Here is a 10,000-nt window from a genome sequence, read left to right as displayed (position 1 = left end):
ATGACTCACCGAGATGAATCATTCCAGTGAGCTCTGTGAGGTCTCTGGGGGGCCAGGATCTAAACTGAGGGAGCATCAGACACCGATCGCGCAAAGAATACGAGCTCAATTTCACGATTCCAGGAAAAGAACCATAGCGTTTTTCACTGGAAGAAGGCTTAGAGACCATGCAATTCAACGCCATTATTTTGTAGATGGGCAAATGCAAGTCCGAGATCAAATGGTCACTTGGTAGCCAAGCCAGGTGAAAGTTCAGGTCTTCTGATGTCCAGCTGTGACATTCTCTCTGCCACACGGCTGTAGCACACCTCTCAATCTTTGGGAAACCAATGTGCATCTGTGTTCGAGCTTTGGTGACAGGAGTGAATTATGACTTCCCTGGGCAAAAATGCAGCCCCACTTATGCTGCTGGGCAAGCACTGTCCCTTCCATTAGGGAAGCTTAGGTTATAGCATCAATAATAAACAAGGCCACAGCTGCTGCCAAAACTGCTCACCAAAAGTTTCTTTCTTGGTATTAGAATAGTGAGTGTATTTTCCCTAAGAACTTGTTTCTGGCAACGTGTACAAATAAAGCAACACACACAGTGACAAACTCTGCTGGTTAGTTTAGCTGATGACATGCTTGTTATTGAAACAGGAAGTGACTCAGCCACGACAGATCATATATTTTATTCCATTGTGTTGGCTCATTTGAAAAGAAAATAAACTATCGCAAGGTAACAGCATTTGTTTTCTAAATAATACCTTTTCTTTGGAGAAAAATGTAACAGAGATGAACGCTTTGAGATTTTAATGAATGTTTTCTAAGAAATTAGGGGAGGCTTCCTCAATTGATATATCATCATTAAAGTAATGTGAAGTAAGTTTCATAAGTATTATACAGAATCAAATGAGTATTTTTAATAAAAGGAAATGCATGTTTAATACTTTTAAGGACATGGATTCTAGTATCTGACATACTGTTGTAAAACCTTTCACAACACTGAATAGTAGTATGACTGCTACTAACAGGAAGCTTACATTTGGTTAGGGGGACCTTTTAAGACATTAAAAGTTACTATGTTTTTAGATTTTACTAACTTTGGAATTTTTGCTCATTATGACCTGGGCTGAGCTGAAGTTTACCTTTGTCCACTAAACCTTTGCATCTACACAGTACAAATTAATAATATAAAAAATAAGTATTTCAAATGCTTAAGACATTTAAACAAATTTTTCACATAAACAGCTGAAGCTAATTGCCTATGAAATACTGAGAATATATGACAGTTCATGGGGGGATTTGAGAACAGTGCCTCTTCTACTGAAATGTGCTTAAAATAAATAATAAAGGATTTTTAAAAATTTGATCGTTTGATGTTCACAAAGTCCCTTGCCCAGCCCTTAAATGATTCAAATAGAAAAGCTTCACTGATGATGGAGTTAGATGTGTGATATTTCTTGTCAATCGTTGGCTTTCCTAGTAAGGCAAACCTCCATCCGATGCATAATGTATTGGGGATGCTATGGAGAGATTGTGGATGGCACGGTCTGGGGACCATTGATCCCACTGTGGGCCTCTTCCTGCTCAAGCAACAGAGGGCCAGCTGAAGGCCCTGCCTGGGTCACAACCAGAACCAGAACCACAGCACATGGTCCCTGCCCATCCCTTTCTCTCAAAGACTTGCCATCTCCCCTTGCTGGAGAATCAGGACGGCCCTGGTTCAATTCTCTACAGATGCTCAGGCATTCAAAAGACGTAGGCTCTCTTTAACTTTTTTTCCTGCTTTTCCCTCCTTAAATCTCAGAATGAATAGTTTCCATCTGTAATTGTTGGTTTTATATTTTAAAATAGTGAACCAAGAAACTTAATGTCTCATTATCTCCAAAATGATTCGAGCATTCGCTGCATGCAACTATATTGATAACAGCCCAAGACTTCCATTTCACTTTGTCTGCTCAAAGAACGTCCCTTTTTTATTTTTCTTTACTGGTCTGTATTGCCAGATATCTGCTGTTTCCACACTCTGCATAGATCTAATTTAAGTATTAAAAAAAAGAGATAGCCCAGACATTATCCTGGATTGGCAGTTTCAAAAACACTTGTAGTTTCAAGCCATCATTGCAGATCTGAAGCAAATTATTCTTGTAAATGTGTGAAAAATTGACTTTTCTAAAAAATGGCCTGTGATGTACATGAGCTGAGACATATTCAGGAAAACCACAGTTTCTGACACCCCTCTCCATTTTCCTGGAGACATGAAGAGTTCTTGATAATTTCAATTCTCTAAAATGACAGATACCGTCAATTTGCTTTTTAGAGTATCATGTTTTCTTGCGCTCTGTCATGTAATAGTTTACCGTAAAGCATTAAGAAAACACCTCTCTGCTCTGCCATCTGTAAGGGCTTCTGGGCTCAGGAGAGCGACACAAATCTCACCACAGAAGTTCAGGGCTTTGCGGTTGTATGCTCACTGCACAAAGAGACAGTCACACCGTTAAGGTTTTCACGCTACCATGACAACATGTGATTTCCAAGTACCACTTTTTCTGCCAGACAGCTCCAGGATTTAACTCCCAAAGAGATGCTGCCTTTCAACAAGGTAATCTTTTAAAGTAGTGCTATAAATAGCTCATTACCCAGAGCATTTTCCTTCAATAGCAAGGTGTCTGAGGATAGGTAATTCTAGACAAATATTTTCTTCAGTCCCTAAAATTAATTATTAAAATACTCTTGAAACCTGGCATGTTTTTATGACTCTGTTTATCACAACAATACTATATTCTGAAAGTAGTCTAAAGATACTCATTCAGGTGGTAATTTGCCTTATGCCAGCTGGAAGCTCTAACATCCCATGAGTGAATTGTCCACAATATAACCAGGTGACCATCATGTGTGTGTGTGTGTGTGTGTGTGTGTGTGTCTGTGTGTGTCTGTGTGTGTGTGTGTCTATGTGTCTATCTGTGTCTGTATTTGTGTATCTCTGTGTGAGTGTGCCTTTGAATATGTGTGCCTGTGGGTGTCTGTGTGTGTCTGTGTTTTTGTGTGTGTGAATATGTATGTCTGTGTGTGTGTCTGCAAATGTCAGCATCTGTAAATATCTGAGTGTCTGGGTGTGTCCACTCCCAACCAAGACTTTTTCTGGGGGAAATAAAAGGCAAGCAAACAAAGAAATCAAGGAGGACTGAGTGTGTTGGGACCAGAGTCACAACGATGGGCTGTGTGGAGGTGCCCCCAGCCCCGCCTGCTACACACTGGCCACCAAGGACCAAGAAGGCGCCCCAGTGGTGGGGACTCTGGAATGGTCCTGCGGTCTGAGGCTGTGGAAAGGGCAGAGTGTGACCTGATGTCTCCATTACTGAGCAGAGGGGGAAAAAAATGTTCACCCTCCAAGATCTCGCCCTTCTCTGCCCGCCCGTCGCTGGGCCACCCCAGGAGGAAGCAGGCCTCTCTGGTTACTCGTTGATGTGTCCCCATTTTCTATTGGTGGAATCTTCCCCGGAGTCAAGCTGAATTTGTCCCTGTGCCTTAGACAAAATCGTACTTATAATTAGCAGCGTCCATGAGTTCATTTCATCCCCAACCAATCCTGTAAAGGAAGCATGTTTTTAATGGAAATCCAAAGGAGTTGAGAACCGTGTCCACAGCCAAGTAGCTGGTTACTGTTAGAGATGAGGTCCCAAGAGCAGATCCTCCTCCGTGGCACCAAGTGAGATGCGCTGATGACAGGAGGGGAGAGGTTACTAGAGGTCATCAACTCTGGGTCACCCAGACTGGCTGCCGGTTTCTTTAATAACAAATAAGAAATGGCAGAATTCATCAAGCCTCTGCTGTTAAAATTCCAACTGGAGGCCTAACACCTAAATCTCTCACCTCAGACACCCCTTCCCAGACCCCTTCACACGTGCCCAGGACTCCTGGGTGACGCCTCCTGACAGGTGAAACCTCAGAGCCCCAGGCGGCCTCTAGACTGGGGAAGGCCGTGCAGACCCCATGCTGCCAAGGCTCCTGTGAGACGCAGGACTCCGAGAGAAGGGAAGGACCACTTATGAAAATGGAAAAGAAGCCCCTCCAAGGACCCAATCGTGTAAATGATGCACTTGTGCAAACAGCCCAATCATGCAAATGACCCAAGCAAAGACTTTTCACTGGAAGTGAAGCCTGCGTTTGCTCCACTCTCGGCAGCTTTAGTGTCACAAGAAATAAATCTTGGAGAACGTTCGCCTTGGAGTGTTCTAGGCTCTTGATCAGCTCAACAAACGGAGATGTTCTACTGGCTGCAGAAGTGTTAGGTAAAATCATAAGTGAATTGGATTAAAAAGCCAATTTTATGTTTATTTCCCAAAATTAGAAAGTACTGACATCATTAACCTGTAGTAAGTCCCTTGTTCATGCATGCAGTCACTCAGGGACTCATCTTTTAAAAAGTGTTTACTGAGTAGCTGCTAGATCCTAGGCATTGTGCTAAACACTAAAGACAAAGACAGAAACCAATATCTAAAGCCCTGAGTATTTTACTGCTCAAAGGTGAATCAGACTTCCTGGATGTATGAATTGGGTCGTCTATATAAAACAGGGCAGGTGCTCAAAACCTGAAGATCATTTATACTATATCCCTCCTTTGAAATTTAATTTCCTTGGGAAATTTCTATGTTTTTAGAAGGCATTATTGGTGGTTCATCTTTATTTAGGACATAGTTGATCAAAATAAGATTAAAGGCATTCACCAGCAAATATAATCATAGCCTATTTAATTTACAAGGGCAGACTTTAATCTTACTTACAATTGCCAATCTTCAAGTGTTTTACTCAACTGTAATTTTTTCATATTCTCTCTCTCTTTTTTTTTCTTTCACAATTTAATGCCCAAAGGCAGTCTTTGGATTTATACCAAATGCATCAATCACTATTCTTTGGCAATCTTCCCTTTTCTCTTAGCCTTCTTATAAACTCTAGCTCTGAATGTTAATTATTAGAGGCTGCCTTACCTAGTAGTCGGCGACATTACTGCCTTTAGAAAATTCTCTTCAGATGGGTGCCTGCTGACGTTCGCAGAAGGAGGAAGGGTGGCTGAAGACTGGTACCACTTCCTTGAAGTGGACAGTCTAATAAGGAAGATAGGGATTCACAAGTAACACAAGACGACCACAACCTCCAGACAGGCAAACACTCGGAAAGTCTGCCTCCCAAGCACCATTTTGCAGGAAGTTAATTGAGTTAAATGTCTGACTGGAGCCACAAACTCTATCCATCTTTGAATGCCCTGTTGTGGTGATGAGCCATGGGAATGGGAATCAGTGCCTCTTATTAGGAAGCTCACAGATCTCGGGGAGGAGAGAAGCATAGCAATCCACGGTCACAGCACAGAGGTGACAGAGGACATGGCGAGGGGCCTGGCACTTAGATGGGGTGATGGGGAAGGCTCTAGAGGTGCATTCGGGCCGAGTCTCAAAGGACAGTTACGGAAGGCTCTCAGTATTCAAAGGCTGGCCACCTGGCTGACCAAATCAGAGAGGGTTTGAGGAAGCAGTGGCAACGATGTGACAGCCCAGCAGTTTCAGCAGCCAGGACCGAGGGCAGGATAAAGCAATTAAGGTCGGTCTGCAGGCCCCACAGCTCATCGCTTCAGACCCACGATGGGATTACAATTTGCTTTATCTCCCTGTTACCAAATCCTGATGATTGCCCTCAGAAACAAATCTGCCATCTTTTCTCTGTATCTCCATTGCTACTATCACACAGCACTGTGGTCCTGCCCGTGGGCCTGGTGCTCAGACTGCCCTGCTCCAATTCCCAGCCCTGTCACTCTGAGGCTACAGGGCTTGGGCTGTGAGCTCTGGAGCATCCCCTCAGCCCACCCCTCCCTACCTTTCAACCTGGGCCACAACTCACAGCCAAGTGACCCTAGCCAAGTGACTTCTCCTGTGCTTACTTCAGTTTCCAGATCTATAAAATGGGGTAACGATAGCCTTTATCTTGGAGGCTTGTGCTGCCAAACATATATGAAGTGTCACCTCTCCTTATTCCTCCTGGGTGATTTTGAGCAAGTTATATTACCTCTTGTGCCTCAGTGTCCTCTTTACTTAACTTCTCAGAGGTGGGGTGGTGATGAGGATTCAGGTGGATAATCCACGGTAAGCACTGAGCATAGTAATCAGGAAAGGATGTGGTATCCAACTTTGTTTCTATTAAGCCTGTCTTGTGAGAGTTGCTTAATGTTTATCATCACTGCCCAGCTCCCTCTTACCACTTGCCTGTCCATCTTGCCATATTCTTTCTGCTGGTCCATACTCCTGCCAGAATTTCTTTCCAAGAAAAATTCCCCCTGTGTCCTCTGTTCTCACCCTCCCAGGTGCTCACCTCCTCATAACACTGGACAGTGTGCCAGTGTTGCTTCTGGTCCTTCTACCTGCCTGTCACCGCCTGTTGAGACCACCACCATGACACTCCCCGTTCCTCTGCTGAAGTCAACATCTCCCTTCCGCATTCCCGCTCTACCGCGTGCCTCTGCGAAAGGTCTACTCTGCCTTCTCCAGGCTGATGACCTGATATTGGTATGCTGAAAGGAAGAGGCCTTATTCCTAATCCCTCATCCATTGGCCAGAACACAGCGCCAGCTCTGTATCCTGGATAAACCGTGCTCAACATAGGTGTCCCCCCCTGTTGGTTTGTATCAACAATCTATCAAGTGTTTATGGGAACACTGAGACTTGTGCCCCTAAGGCTTGATGGATGCTAGTTTTTTCAAGAACAAAAGGATTAAACCCTAAAAGTGACCATATTATCTAAAAAAATATTTTAAATTTTAAGTAACATATCCTTTACTATCCAAAAATGTTTATTGTTGACAATCTAGGAAACTAGGTGGAGTCTGTCATGTCCCCTTATTCTACTACTAAGTACTATTTAATACAAGTTAATTTATATTGTTTTTATGGACTGCAAAAAACGACCTCCCAAAAGAACCACGTTAAAACCCTGGAACCTATGAATGTGATCTTATTTGGAAAATGGGTCCTTGTAGATGTAATTAAATTAAGGATCTTGAGATGAGCTCATCCTGGATTATCCAGGTGGGCCCTGAATCCAATGACATGGATTTTTAGGAGAGAAGAGAGATGGAGATTTGAGACAGAAGAGGAGGAGGCCATGTGACCAGGGAGGAGAGATTAGAGGGATGCAGCCACAAACCAAGGAAGCTGGAAGCCACTGGAAGCTGGAAGAGCAGAATGATCCTCCCCCAGAGCCTCCAGAGGGACCGTGGCCCTGCCAGCACCTTCGTGGAGACTCATGGCCTCCAGACAGCGAGAGAATAAATTTCAGTTGTTTTAAGCTACCAAGTTTGCAATTTGTTACAGCATCCATACGAAACTAATATATGATAAACAAATATTAATTTTATATTCTGATTCATTAGATGCTTTAAATCAACATCCTTTCTGTCTGTCTCTCTCTTTCTTTGTCTCTCATTTTCTCTCTCTCTCTCTCTGTTCTAAGAACACTGCACACCTTAGTACACTTCCCCTCTGCAGCTTCCCCATCATTAACTGGAGTTCAGTATTTATTTATGGTTCTTTGTGTGCATCTGTGTGTGTGCATGTGAAATTTACCGAAAGTTAAATATGCATCAGTAAGGACACATGCAATCACCCGTGTAACCCACACCTCTATCCAGACATAGAACAAACCCATCACCCATCACCTGTCACCATCACCAATCCATCACCAAGAGAGCTTCCTCATGCCCCTTCCCAGTCAATCTCCAGCCCTGCCCACCAGATGCAACCAAACATCAGTTTTACCTGTTCTAGAACTTGAATACTGTAGTCTGAATCTTGCAGTAGGTATTCATGTGTGCAAGGCTTCTTTCACTCATTCTAACATTCCCGAGATGTGTTTGTGTTGCCACACGTGCAGTAGTTTGTTCTATTTGTTGATGAGCAGTACCACAACGGACAAGACTACCACATCTCCTGGTGATGGACACCTGGGTGGTGTCCAGTTTTTGACTATTATGGATAAACGCAATGAATGATCTTATACAAATCTCTTTGTGAACACATTCTTTCAGTCTTTTGGTTAAAGGCCTGGAAGATCTGAGTCATAAAAGTGTATGTTTAGTTTTATTAAAAACAGTCAGATCTTTTTTCACAAGTTGTTCTAGCGTTTTACATCCTCACCAAATTGTAGCAAAGTTCTGGCTGCTCCCATACATCTCCACCAACTCTTGGTGTTTCAGGGCTTCTTAACTAGCTGTTTCAGTGGGTTGTATTTCACATTTCCCTGATGATGAATAATGTTGAACGCATTTTCATGTATTTACTGTTTATATATATTTCCTGTGAAGTATCTGTTCAAATATTTTGCCTATTTTTTATGTTCTTTAAAAAAATGTTGTACATCCATGTTCTCCATGTTGCTCCTTTCCCCCTAATAACAAGAAAAAGTCAGAGCATCTACAAAATCCTCATTTTCTTTAGTCTACTTAAGAACAGAGGGTGGGGGGGGGCCCATGTGAACAGAATCTCAGAGGGTGTCAAGGCTCTCCGAGGAGAAGCCATGTACAGCAGACTTAGGGATGGATGAATGCTGAATTCATGACTGGATGAATGGCTGAATGTTGATTGCCTTCATTTTATTGAATGGCTACTCTTTGCCACAAACCAGGGATTTTAATGCATTATCTTTTTCAATTCTACTAAACTGATTCTAAGAGTTAGACATTTTTATCTCCATTTAAAAGACATGACCAAGGCTACACACCTAGCGTGGGTAACTAGAGTCTACAGTCCATCTTTCATACAGTGTCACACTTCCACCCTCTGAATGACTTTTGCCTTCTATGATTCTTTTTTGTTGATTTTTTTAAAAATTGGATGTGACTAGTATTGCTTAGATCCCATGCATACTCTTTTTCATGTAAGAAGCTGACATTATCTCCCCACCAAATAGTAACATGCACCAGGAGTGGTAACACGGTTGTTTTAAGACATCGACCTCCCTATGTATTGCCTACCTCCTCTGTCACAGGGAGTATTGCCTGCTTTGTGAATGGTGTGAATCCCAAACACCTGACCAGTCACTGGGCGTGAATAGTATGTGCTGAATGGCTAATGGGTGCAGAGGGAAGTCATAGTGCTTATTCTCTTTGAAATTCAGCCGATGTACTGTTTCTATAACTTTTTATTATTTTTTTTGAAAAATAACCATTTTGAGTGTATCTGTATTGTGTCCAATCAGGTTCACTATTTTAAAAATAAACTATACAATCTTCTAAGAACAGGGAAGTGCACGTACAAGACAAGGACAAATTTACATTCTATAGGAAAGTAGATAAAGAAATGCATTAAAACAATAAAGAATTACCATGAAGAGATTACCTGATGATCACCAATCATCAGGAAATGAAAATCAAAACCTCAATCAGAGATCACCTCACACTGGTCAGAATAGGTATCACTAAAAAGTCCACAAGCACTACTATATATAAAACAGATAAACAACAAGGACCTACTGTATAGCATATGGAACTATATGCAATACTTTGTAATAACCCATAAGGAAAAAGAATCTGAAAAAGAATACACACACACACACACACACACACACACACACACATATATAATTGAATCACTGTGTTGTATACCTGAAACTAACACAACATTGTAAATTAACTATACTTCAATTTTTAAAAATCCACAAACAATAAATGTTGGTGAGGATGTGGAGAAAAGGGAACCCTCTTACACTGTCAGTGGGAATGTAAATTGGTGCAGCCACTATGGAAAACAAAATGGAATTTTGTCAAGAAACAAAAAATAGAACTACCATATGATCCAGCAATACCACTCCTGGGTATATATCTAAAGAAAATGAAAACACTAATTTGAAAAGATACATGTACCCCAACATTCATAGCAGTGTTATGTACAATAGCCAAGGTATGGAGACAACCTAAGTGTCCATCAACAGATGAATGGATAAAGAAGATGTGGTATATATATATATATATATATAT

Source organism: Neophocaena asiaeorientalis, unplaced genomic scaffold (assembly GCF_003031525.2).
Source record: "Neophocaena asiaeorientalis asiaeorientalis breed wild unplaced genomic scaffold, Neophocaena_asiaeorientalis_V1.1 scaffold278, whole genome shotgun sequence".
Lineage (NCBI taxonomy): Eukaryota > Metazoa > Chordata > Mammalia > Artiodactyla > Phocoenidae > Neophocaena > Neophocaena asiaeorientalis.
The sequence above is the reverse complement of the archived record's forward strand: the minus strand, read 5'-3'. Positions refer to the sequence as shown.